This window comes from Odocoileus virginianus, chromosome 24 (assembly GCF_023699985.2).
Source record: "Odocoileus virginianus isolate 20LAN1187 ecotype Illinois chromosome 24, Ovbor_1.2, whole genome shotgun sequence".
NCBI lineage: Eukaryota > Metazoa > Chordata > Mammalia > Artiodactyla > Cervidae > Odocoileus > Odocoileus virginianus.
This window is the reverse complement of record NC_069697.1, coordinates 4375253-4388487: the sequence shown is the minus strand read 5'-3', so window position 1 is coordinate 4388487 and position 13235 is coordinate 4375253.

The window sequence follows — 13235 nt, the reverse complement described above, 5'->3', positions numbered from 1 at the left end:
GAACGGCCTGGTGAGATTGGCACTTGCAAAAGGTTTCCTGAAACTCTACATGAACAGCTGCTTTGACCGTTTGACTCACTTGATTGCTTTTTTCAATGGGAATTATTAATATGTCTGAATATCATCTTAATTAACAAAGTTAGCATGTGTTTTTCTCTTTATCAAATTTATTTTAGCCAGTGTAAAAGCAATACATGTTCATCATAGAAAATTTGAAAAATAAAGTAGACATAGAAAATAAAATGACCTAATGCCTCAATCCCCCTTCATATATTAACTCTGTTTTTATTACATTTCCTTCTAGTCTGCTTGCTGTGCACTTTGAAAAAATGAAGTAGAGTTGGTTCACAATGTTGTGTTACTTTCAGGTGTACCGCCGAACAATTCAGATAGATAGATAAGTATTTATTCAGATTTTTTTCCCATTATAGGGTATCACAAGATATTGACTATAGTTCCCTGTGCTATTCAGTAGGTCCTTATATAATAGTTTATTTATCTTATATGTAATAGTGTGCAAAGTTAGCATGCTTTTGAAAATTCCATTCAACAGTCACTTGTCAACCAATGGTTATAAGCTGAGGACTATACTAGGTCAGGAAGATGCAAAAATAAATAAGATAAGGAGCAAATGGTCAAGAAGAAGGAAAAAGTAAGCAAAGGGGTTTTATTGGATCCTGAAGTGGGTCATCTAACTTTGCCTGGGGAAATGAGAGCTGTTGTGAAGTGTCACGTGTATGCTTTTCCATGGTGAGTGGGGAGGGAGACGGAAGGAAAAGGAAGAGGAGAGAAGAGTGAGCAAGGCTTTTTCTGCCTGAGGGAAAGGCCTGTGAGGGTCACATAGGTATGTGAGTACACAACAAATAAGGCAAGCATTGTGGTGTGACTGTGTGGCAGAGTAAAAACTTGATGGATGTTGGAATCAAGCATATCTAACTTTGAATCCCAATTCAGGTTCTTCCGTGTGAGACCTGTTAAGCTCCTGAATATCTCAATTTCATTGACCCTAAAATGGGAACAAAAATACCTCCATGATAGGGAATCTGGAGGATGAAATACACAGTGGTACACGCACAACTTTGGCTACAGTGCTTGGGACAAAGTCCTCAAAGACTGTATCTGTGTACTGGTTATCATCACTATTATGTGGCCAAGTCTAGAGCATCGTTTCAGGAGAGTAATGGAGACATGCAAGGAGAGGTCATCAAGTGTAGGTCGGGGAGGACACACAGCAAGGTATGGTCAGTTGCAAAACACAGCAAGTCCGCTACATATGAGTGAGTCCGGAGGGCACGTCCTCAAGTCCAATTTATTCATAACTCCAGCAAAGTCAGCCTGGGTACCCAAGTTACACGATCGGCTATACAGTACTGAACTATAAAGGGTTTATAATACAATAGCTTTCACACAAGTAATATGCACATTAAAAATAAAGCAAGCATTATTAGTCTTACAGTACTGTACCTGGAAAGGTACACTAGTACAGTACAACAGTTGGCATACAGGGTCACATTTGCATCTTTGGAAGTTCACAACTCAACTTTCGTGCGCAGGGTGTTTACTGTCTGTCCACAAATTCCTCCTTCCCCTTTAGTCACATACCGACTGCTGCTACTGTTCTTTCAGGAGGAGAAAACTCTCCCTCCAACCTCTCAAATCTGAGCTGCTCTAGTGACTTACGTTGACCCATAGGGTGCAGAATGGCTGACTGTGTGATGAACTGAGGCCCCAGGAAGCATTTCCATCTTTCACTTTGACTCTCTTGGAATCCAGCTGCCTCCAGAGCATTTCCCTGCCAACCTCCTCACACTGTAGTGTCCGTGAAGAGGAGAAGGGAGGCACGCTGGCTGGCATCCCCAGGCAACCGTCATCTGGGGCCTGCCAGTCCTTAGCTGATCTGCCACCCAACAAACAGAACACGTGAGTGAGCCTTGCAGATGCCACCAGGAGTCCCAGTGTTATGAGAAAGTGTGTGGCTATTATTTTAAACCACTGGGTTTTGGGGTGGTTCCTCATTCAGTGATGGAGACCTGAAAGGGAAGCCAGGAAGTTGTTCCTCCCAGGAGATGGCAAGAAGTTGGTGGAAGATTTTAGACAAGGTAATGACCTCAGCAGAGTTTTATTTTACAGATTTCACCCCCATGTAGACAAAGAGGGCACTCTGAATTTGGTCCTACCGAAAAGAGGTAGAGAAGATAGGAGACGTTAGGAGCATAAAGGTTAGAAACTGTATGAGGATTTGGAAGAAAATAGGAACCACCTGATGCGAAGGACTGACTCATTGGAAGAAACCCTGATGCTGGGAAAGACTGAGGGCAGGAGGAGAAGGGGACGACAGAGGATGAGATGGTTAGATGGCATCATCATCAACTCAATGGACATGAGTTTGGGTAAACTCCAGGAGTTGGTGATGGACAGGGAAGCCTGGCCTGCTACAGTCCATGGGGTCGCCAAGAGTCGGACAGGACTGAGCAACTGAACTGAACTGAGGAGAATAGCAAAGATAGGGTAATTTTTTAAAGCCTTGCTTTTTATATTGGTGTACAGCCGATTAACAATATTGTGATAATTTCGGTGGACAGCAGAGACGGTCAACCCCAGATATACATGCATCCCTTCTCTCCTAGACTCGTCTCCCATGCAGGCTGCCACATAACATTGCGCAGAATTCCCTGTGCCATAGCGTGCGTCCTTGCTGGCTGCCCACGTTTTAGGTGTCCGGTGGTCTCTGCCGCGGCACAGGTTTTCCCCAGCGGCGGTGGGTGGGCGCCTCTTGGTCGCAGGGCGGGCTTCTCACGGCGGAGCCTTCTCTCGCTGCGGAGCCCGGCTCTGGGCACGTGGCTTCCGCAGCTGCGACGCTCAGGCTCCGCGGCCGTGGCTCCCAGGCTTCGCTGCTCCGTGGCGTGTGGAATCTTCCCAAACCAGGGTTGAACCCGTGTGCCCTGCATGGCAGGCGGATTCTTATCCACTGCGCCGCCAGGGATGTCTCGGTTATCCATTCTAAACACAGTCGTGTGTACATGTCAACCCCGGATTCAGATACGGCAATTTTCATGAGTGTGCAGCCTCAGAAGGGCTGAAGGCTCTACAGAATTCTTGAAATTCTTAATAATTTCTGAGCAAGGAGCCCATTTTTATTTTGTGGCAGTCCCTACAAATTCCATAGCTGGTCTGAAAAAGGAACTCACAGAAACACCTCCAGGTCCTGCGTATGAGGGAAAACAAGCCTGACAGTATATCCCTGACTGGGGCAGCTTTGAATTGCTCACAGCCTAGGTCAGCATCCAAGTGAATGTTGGAGTTCCTCGGCGGTAACCGAGCTTCGGCGGCTGCCCCGCTAAAGCGAATGGCGCTGCCACACACCAGAGACATCAAGAATAAGAAAAACATTTTCTAATCTCCCTGCCAAAAGGCACCTGAGCGGCCTTGAATGAGTCAAGCTTCTCCAGCCTCCTCATTCATGAAATGAGGTGATAATTCTGTGCCCCCCCGCCCCCAGCTTGCAGGACTGTGACAGTTAAAGGACAGCTGAATGAAGCACTTTAAATTCCCTGCAGAGGAATGCATTCAGCTAAACAGAAGCACTAAAAATAATTCCTGAAATTCTCCTGGCAGTGTCCTCAACCTGGGTCCCCCAGTGTCTCTGAGTGCATGCTCTTCAGAATACACAATCAGACAGCCCGACCCTCTCCTGAGACATCAGGAGACAGCAGGAAATAGACAAGCGTTTGACCAGGCTGCTTCTGTGTCAACAGAGTGTAAACTTTTTTTTATTTACATTGTCTTATAGTTTAAATTTTCTGTATTCATTAATTCATCAAAAATTTATCGAACTTTACACTTTACTATGTACCAGGCATCATGCTAGGTGTTGGGAAAGAGGAACAGATAAGAATGCCTGCTCTTAATAAGCTTCAGTAAACTGGAGTTTGACGCAAAACTATGAGGGTGACGTGCCAATGTTCAAACAGCCGCAAAGGGTAAATGCTGCCAGAACACACGGAAAGAATCCACTTACAGTGGCTGGAGCAGAGAATGAGGGCCTCCCTGAGGAAGCAACCTTGAGTTGGTAGGAATGCATGTTGACATGTCAAGAAGAAATAGAAATTCTCAATCTACAGTGAATTTTCAATGTTGGAAAATAAGTTCAAACTTTGAAAATAACCTCACACTCAGAATGCCATATACACACAGCTGCATTTAAAAAAAAAACCACTGTATTGTTTTTGTTTTCTAAAAAACCAATCTGGATTTATTGTGTTTTCCCATGACTTGATACTGAATTGCCTCAACATCAATGAATATTTGGAGACCCTTAAACCTTCTGAGTGAAAATGAGAGATTTAGAAATAGATAATTCATAGATTAAATAAATCTATGTTTGAGTTAAATAAATGTATATAAATACATTAAATAGATTTTAAAAATCCAACAGACCAATTTTTAAATGAACATATCAGTACACACTTGTGAAATGTTAGTAATTCAATATGGCTACTCTGAGGGATGGTGTTTATAATATATTCCAATAGTGCTACTATTGTTCAAATTATTTTTTACAACTATGTCACTGACTCAATGATTGAAGGACTTCAGTGAGAACAAACCTAAAGAATAGGGGAGAAAAAAAAAGAATAGGGCAAAATTTCTCCCTAGAATAAGAAATCCCTTTGAGATAGAAAATCATATTTTGTGTCAGAACTCCATCTCTCTGGCCCTCAATTTCTTTATAAACAAGGAAGATCTATAAGCATGGACCCTGCCTAACCTAAAAAACCAAGAAGATTCAAATTCTAAAGTTATATGACATTGTTTCTATGAAGTGAAAGTGAAGTCGCTCAGTCAAGTCCGACTCTTCGCGACCCCATGGACTGTAGGCTACCAGGCTCCTCCGTCCATGGGATTTCCCAGGCAAGAGTACTGGAGTGGGTTGCCAGTTGTTTCTATGAAGCATAATGTAAATATCTTCCTTAAGGATGAACTTGACTTCATATCTGAGCCTAAGTATATTAGGTAAATAGAGCAAACACTATATGGGGTCATAAATGACCAGTCATTGCCGAGAGATGACTTTTCAAGTTGTATATAAGTTCTGAAGGTAACTCAGTGAGTGACTTTTTAGAAAACACAATGACTTTCTTGTGAAGTCTGAAATTATGGGGTCCCCAGATGGCTTTTAAAATGCTACCAGTTTAGAGACAATTATGGTACTAATACTAGAATCACGATCCAAAGTGTGTTTTATATGATTTCTAAAAACAACTGATCATGGACATTAGTGTTGTAACTCATTTACAACTGCTCCCAAAACTTAACCCAGTGGTACATTCATATGGACTTTGCCATTCAAAAAAATGCTTTGCATAAGTCACCTCATTTGAGCCTCATAGCAGCTTGGCGGGGTGTATTTTAATTTTATTCTCAGTTTACAGATGAGGAAATTGAGGATTATCTGTAAAATAATACTGGACCAGTTGTTAACCTTCTTGAGCCTTAAATAAGCTACAGGGCAGAGTTTCAGTTCCACAGACCTCAAATCCCAAGTTCTCCCTAACTCACACACATATTTAGGCTGCTAGACATCTTCATCTCCCTGATGAATTTATTAAAGCTATGTCAAGCTCGTCTGAATGTCTGGAATTGTCTGAACAGCCGTATTTCCTCGCCCCCACGAGAGGCCAGTGATCTGGGCTTATAACAAGATTTAACCCAGGGGGCCGGGCTATTTCCTGTCCTAAGATTTCTCCTGGGGGCCATGTGGTGTGTCAGACTCATGGACCCTTCTCGGTGAGCGGGAGTCAGGGGAGGGGATCTGTGGCGTGGCTAGATGTGACCTGCTCATTCCTGACCCCTTCCTTCAGTTGTGCTAAGCTCTAACCTTGAAACAAGCTGCCTGTTGTTGGTGCTCACCCCTCACACTAAAAAAGCCAGTTGGGGCGGGGCGCGCCGGGGGCGGGGAGCTCCTGGCCCCCTGCTGCCGTCCACCCGTCTCAGATTTGCAGCTTTACCTGCAAACTCTCTGGTCTTCCTTTCCACGTTCATCTTCCTCCTTCTGTCACACACTCTAAGTGTCCACAGGCGTCAAGTGTAGAAAAAGACATGCGGTGTTAATGCTTCAGGGCTGGCACAAGGGGACTTCCTGAAGATACGGCGCCTCCCAGAGCTGTTCTGGAGGCTGCCCATCTATATTTATCACCTCCCTGTGCTGCTTCTTGATTCAAATAGCCTGACAACTCTTGAGCTGGCATGATGCCACCTAGGGTTCAGTCAACGAGCCATCCAGCCATATCAAGGGCGGCTGTTAAGAGCAGGAATCCTGGCCAGGAATTTCTAAACTGCTGCCTGTGAAGAGGTTCTATGAGTTTTGGCTGCGGAAAACTTCCAAAAATAAAAAGTAGATACTGTGACCATTTGTTTGGACTCTGGAGATGAGTTATTAGTCACCAGGGGCCAGGACAGGATGGTAGAGAAGACAGCATGAAATTAAATCTAATTAATCACCCTGACAGGAAGACAAGAACTAAGACCTCTGTTCCCATAATAATGGTTGGAAATCTAGGAAATGGAAAAAAAAAAAAAAAGAAAAAGCATCTAGCCTTACTAAACTGTATTTAATTCTTTGGAAATTGAAAATCCCACATGGGGACTTCCCTGGGGATCCAGTGGTTAAGATTCCATGCTTCCAGTGTAAGGGGCTTGGGTTCTATTCCTGGTTGGGGAACTAGGATCCCACATGCTGCTGGGCCTGGGCAAACATTTAAAAAGAAAGAAAATCTCAGGTGAATAGAAGCATGCAGAAAGTAAACAATGTAGTGATATGAGTGGTGTGTACACCCCTAGAATTTAGGTGGAAGAGGGTCAGAGTGAGCCTTGTTTCATCTTTGTAATCAACTTACTGCACATGGTATAATTTGGTTTAGTCGCTAAATTGTGTCCAACTCTTTGGGACCCTACGGACTGTAGTTCACCAGGCTCCTCTGTCCATGGGGTTTTCCAGGCAAGAATACTGGAGTGGGTTGCCATGCCCTCCTCCAGGGGATCTTCCTGACCTGGGGATCCAACTCGGTTCTCCTGCATTGCAGGTGTATTCTTTACTGACTGAGCTACCAGGGGAGCCTGCACATGATGTTTGCTTATTGAGACTTTCCTGATGGAGGAGCAAATCCACTGCCCTTTTAAGTTGGAGCTCTGAGTGGCTTTCAGGGTTGAAAGCCTTTGAAGGGTGTGAGATCTTTCAGTGGGGCATCAGGGTGCTATATACATTTTTAAGAGCAAGGGCATTTGAGTCAAAACCTTCTCCATGCCTGTTTCCCATCTGTCAAAAAGTAACGATAGAAACACAACTTTCTAAGATGGTTGTGAAGAACAAAGAAGAAATTATACATAAAGAGCTGCCTGGTATTTAGTAAGTTCCCAGTAAGTATTAAAGGCTGTCTCATTGACCCACCATACACATGAGTCACGTAGAGTCATGGAGTTTTGTCTTTACCTATAAATATTCTTGGGTGTTTTGATGCCTGATTTCTTTTTCCTGGTCTCCCAGTGGTGTGCTGAAGCCAGCTTGTACTGGCTTGCAAGAGTCAACTGTTAAATTTTTAGGGGTTTTAAGATCTGATTTTTAAATCCTGCCAATAATTAAAAAATGGATGAAAAGGAAAGTGGCAGTTGCTCATCGTGTCTCACTCTGCGGCCCCGTGGACTGTAGCCTGTCAGGCTCCTCTGTGAATTCTCCAGGCAAGAACACTGGACTGGGTATCCAAGGGATCTTCCTGACCCAGGGATCGAACTTGGGCCTCCTGCATTGCAGGCAGATACTTGACCATCTGAGCCACCAGATGAAAAGGAACATATGATTAAATAAATTACATTTAAAAGCTGGATACTCAAAGTTTCAATTTGATACTCAAAATTCAATATTTCATAATTGTTTCACTGAATTTTACTGTTATCCGTACTCTTGAGGTTATTGATGTCTGTTTAATCTGTGTAGTAAATACACTGTATAATGGTGTCTGTCAGTGCATCCTTCCCAGTTTGTGTTCAAGGACATCCCTCTAGTAGCTTGAAAACGGCCAAGTGTCTTGAAGACAGAGAGCCCTCTAGTGGCTGGTCTAGGTCATTGCCCTACAAAAATAGGCAAATACTATCATTGTTTTCCCCAGTCAATCACTAAATACTCACCGTTATTTTACATATTCCTTCTACATTTGGAAAAACTGGATTAATTTTATCTGAGTGTATTTAAAAGTGATTCTGATAACATTTTTTATGCTTTGTAGAATCCAACTCTTAGGAATGAGTCGGGAAAAAAAAAGGAGTCAGTACTAGGGTACTGTATACCTTAGTATAATTCTTTTATGAAGTGAAAAAATGTGCCAAACAACAGAATTTCCATTTTTAGTGAAAACATAATGTCTATAAAGCACTTAATAAGCTTTTAGATGGATGTGAATTTGTGAAACCTTTTGATTTCTTCTGGCTATTTTTTAAAGTATCTGAAATTTTACCTATTCTTGATTTGGAGGAATTACTAAAAATCCTACAGTCGCTGCTATTTGTCTCCATGTACATAGAGAAGTTTCTAAATAAAAATATTAATATGTAACTGCATCGATGCTGCTTTGTTTTTTAAAATGAAAAATTACCCAGCTCAGTGCCCGGCACAGATTAGAAATGGAGCGCAATAGAGGAAGGAGAATGAGATTTTCATTTGGAAGACTGGGGCCACACACTGCTCATCCTTTGAGACCTTGGGTCAGCAATCAGTTAAGCATCTGCAAAGCCAGCACAACATGGTGTGTACTGTTAACATGCCACAGGGTGTTGGGAGCACCGTATGAAGGATACTGACATACAGTAGGTTCTTCAACACATGTTAATTTACTGTGGAATCTAATTAACGTTTATTGATTAAATAAATTTAGGTCAACTGAGTATTAAAATAGCCTCAGTATATGCAAAGGAGGAAAATCAGAAGACCAAATTTCTTTGGAGTAACTCACCTAATTTTGTCTGAATAAAACAACGTGTATCCCAGTTTAATAATCTAATGTCTCCAGAACACGTTTTTCACCTTGGCAACTGCCCACCACCTACTAAAACAAGTTTCAGACTCTATTCTCCCGGATCCCTTTCTTTACCTGACCTTCAGTCTTCCAAAACCCCCCCTCTTCACTCTCTTTTTTCTTACCTATTCTGGGGGTCTAGCCCAAGCGCTCCGCTCCAGCCAAGCCTGATCCTTACAACTTTTTGATTCAGCCATATTCTTTTAAAAAAGTTAATTTTATTGGTGTATAAGAGCTCAACAGTGTTATTAGTTTCTCCCGTGCAGCAAAGTGCATCAACTGTACGCATACACTTATCCCCTCTTTGTTTGGATTCCGTCCCAGTTGAGGTCATCACAGAGCACTGGCAGAGACCCTGAGCTACACACAGCTCATTAGTTATCTGTCAGCCCTGCTCTCGAGTGTAACTTTTCTTCACCCAAAATGTCATCCTTTCCACTTTTGCATAGAGGAAGATAATGATCATCTTTCCGTCATAATCATTCATTCTTTTTTCAGTACTTATTGGTGATCTTCTGATATCACCAAGGTTAACTCTTGATTTCCCCAACCTTTCAATTCCTAAAGTCCTTATTAGCAGCACCTCTTATTAGTGCCTTGGTGTTTCAGCCTATCAATATGAGCTTATTTATCTCATCACCTAGAGTCAACTCCTTGACAGTTGGATTTTCTGTAACTCTCTCCTCATCACCCAGAGCTGGGCACTCTGCCAGGCAAAGAGGGCACACTTCAGTAAACGCTGAGGTCTGTCTGACGTTCGGCTTGTTTTCCCCTCCCTCTCTATCTTTTTCTTTCCTTTCCTTTTCATAGATTTGAGAGGAAAATTGCAGTTTGGGAATTCAATATTCCAGAAATATTTAGTTTTTATTTAATATAAAACAATAAGCTTTTGGTTATTAAATAGATTAAAATAACATAAAAATCACTAAATACTTCATGAAAGAATATCAATCAAGATATTTTTCCCACTAGTGAAAGATACTCTCTGCTTATATAAGGTTCAGAAAGAATAAATTACCTGAAAGACAGATCTAAGACCAAGACTAATAAATCGATTTGTAATATTATAGCTATACAGTTGACTTTCTAAATAATTGACTTTCTTTCTAGCTGACTTACTTTTCAGGCCCCACAGGTACTGTTTAATTTAGACTACTGGGGATTTTTTCTCCTTTTTAGCAAATCTTCTCACCCACAATCCAAAGAGAGCCAGAATGAAAAGTCAGAAGTAATAAAGGAAAGCAGGAATTATTTGCAATTTTTTTCTAACTGAATACTTTGTCCCTCCTCTTTCTCTCTACTAAACCATTAAAACAGTCCCTGGAGTGCTATGGTACTCTTTTTAAAGTATGCCTTACATTTTCTGAAACAATGCAGTTAAAGAATGAATGTGACACAGCTAAGGAGACACAAGTCACACAGGTCTAAGTTACTTTAAAAGGAAATAAACATATAAAGAGACAGGAAAAAGCCAAACAAACAGATCTTTAATGTCGTGTAACACTAATGTGATAACAGGAGATGTGTGGCGTTATGATTCAGTCGTATCCCTCACTGCTACATATACCATGGTTTGCTTACATGGCTTGGTTCATGAATCGAGATGTGTGTCACCTTTATAAAAGTTTATCCAAGATTGAAAAACAGTTTGTGAAAGAGGGTGTAAGAAACAGGGCACTCAATATAATCAAAACGCAACTGACTCCCAGCACATACATTTTTTCATAGCAGATTGAGAGGGCATCTTTAATTGATAATCCCCCTGGTGTTTATGGAATTAGAGCAGGGATAACCACTTGTATTTACAGACTTTTATTGTTCTGTCCTGATTGGATCAGCAAATTATGAGCATGCTCATTTATCAACATGAGGATTACACAGCAGCTGGTAGATAGTCTCCATGGGAAGGGCCAGTGAAATGTAACAGAAAAAATGAAATCTTAGCAAGAATCCTGCTTGTTAATTTGCCCTCTCAAAGCTCTCCCAAATTTGTATTTTTTGATTGACACCAAAAATAGTCAGATTGCTTCAAACAAGTCAGTTACTCTTAGCATATAAATGAAATAACTTTCATTATTACATATCACCTCTCATAGTAATCCACTGTGTCTCATTGTTACAAGTTCTCCCTCTATCTCATTCCCCTTAATTTTGTTTTTCCACTTTCATCTTCAAAAAAAAAAAAAAGAAATCAGAAGCCCCTCCTTATAAATTGCTCTTCACTCCTATTTCCTTACAATTTTCGTCTATTTTAAAATGAAGTTTCTGGCCCATTTAAAAACAAATTTGGCTTACTGACTGATTGGTTATTTCTGTGCCTGCCATGTAAATTTAGAACAGGCAGTCAAGTGGAAGTGCTTAATGTTTTAGAAGAAAATCAGAGAATAGGAAGAATCCTTTAAAGTCATCTTCAGAGCTTGAGCGGAGTCTTTGTAAAAAAGTCAAAAAGCATCTATAAGAAGCCTGTGCTTCTGGCTCAGGCGGCTCAGTTCTCAGAATCCTGTTTCTGGCTTGCTCCCTTTCATCCTCCTCCACATCTTCAGAGTCTACCTCCTTTAGTGTAAAAGGAGATTGCTCATACATAAGGCGCATCCTATTTAAATATTCAGGGAAAGAAAGCTACCTTAAAATATCCTTCATTGTTTTCTGCTTTGACTGAAAGGAACATGTAAGTCAGAAAAAATGGTTTACTCATTTTGGGTGATGTTCTTTTTAGAATTCAGTGCTTCGAGAAAGAAAATAAGTTTAACTTGTAAGACATTTGGAAAATACAACAAGGGATTAAGTTGACCTCTAGTATCTAGTCGAATTCCATAAAGAACAATTCCTAATAAGTGGAAGCTGGGCATATTTTTAGAAGTAGTATATCAAAGGAATCCTCAACACATTGAAAATCATCTGTGTGTCCCATTTACGGGTACCTTTGATCTGTTTATGAGAACAGAGTTTCAATTCAGCTTTTTCTTGTCTCCCAGGACCATGAACTGTTAGAACCTGTTTTTTATGTGTATTTTTCTTGAAACAAGCATCTTTTCTTTCCATTACTAGGTCATACTAACCAGGCCTGTGCAAATACCAGGTTGCCCTCACCCAGCAAGCTCTGACCCGCAGGCCCACTTAGGTCCCTGCTACTGAGTCAGCAGTTTCCTCTCTTAGCTCATGTCTTAAACTGCTAAATTCTTTTTCATAATGTGTGTCATTGGTTTAAGCAATTTCTGTTCATTTCATTGAATTCTTCTCTGTCTTTTCTGTTTTCCACTAACTAGAACAGAATGCCTTACAAGGCAGAGAAACCCTGGCAACTTCACAAACAAAACAAATAAGTGAATGAGCAAAAAGCTGTGATTAGGCCTTGACTCAGGTGTATGTTGCATTCATGAACAAGATTGCCAATATCTCTAGGGACGTGGTCCTAAGAAACACCACAAATATTGCATCACATTCATTCGTGTATACATTTTCCCCTGGTGACTCATAAATAAACTGCCTGCAATGCAGGAGACCCAGGTTTGATCCCTGGGTCAGGGAGATGCCCTGGAGAAGGGAACGGCATCCCCCTCCAGTGTTCTTGCCTGGAGAATTCCATAGACAGAGGAGCCTGGTGGGCTACAGTCTGTGGAATCTCAAAGAGTCGGACACGACTGAGCGACTAACACTTCACTTCATACAGACTTCATCTCCTCCTGATCCCCTTTCCTGTTATGCTTCTGTTTAATGTGGCTTAAGATTTCTTACTAAATGAATCGATGAGGAAATCTGTAGAAATATCTGAGCCTTAGGACGACCAGGGACATTTTTGAGGTCAAAGGAACTTTTTACTTATTTAGAGTTTCCCTGGTAGCTCAGCTGGTGAAGAATCTGCCTGCAATGCAGGAGACCTGGGTTCAGTCCCTGGGTTGGGAAGATCCCCTGGAGAAGGGAAAGGCTACTCCGACTCCAGTATTCTGGCCTGGAGAATTCCATGGACTGTAGGGAGTTTCCATGGGGTCACAAAGAGTCAGACAACACTGAGTGACTTTCACTTGCAAAGGAACAAAAGTCCTTAAGACAATGATTCCTCTAAGTGTTGTTCTTTTGAAAACTATTCCAAGGGTTCTTTACCACTGCATGGATGATAATAAAATGTCCTTTGCCTAATTAATAGTTATTATTGGTTAAGCTGATTGCAGT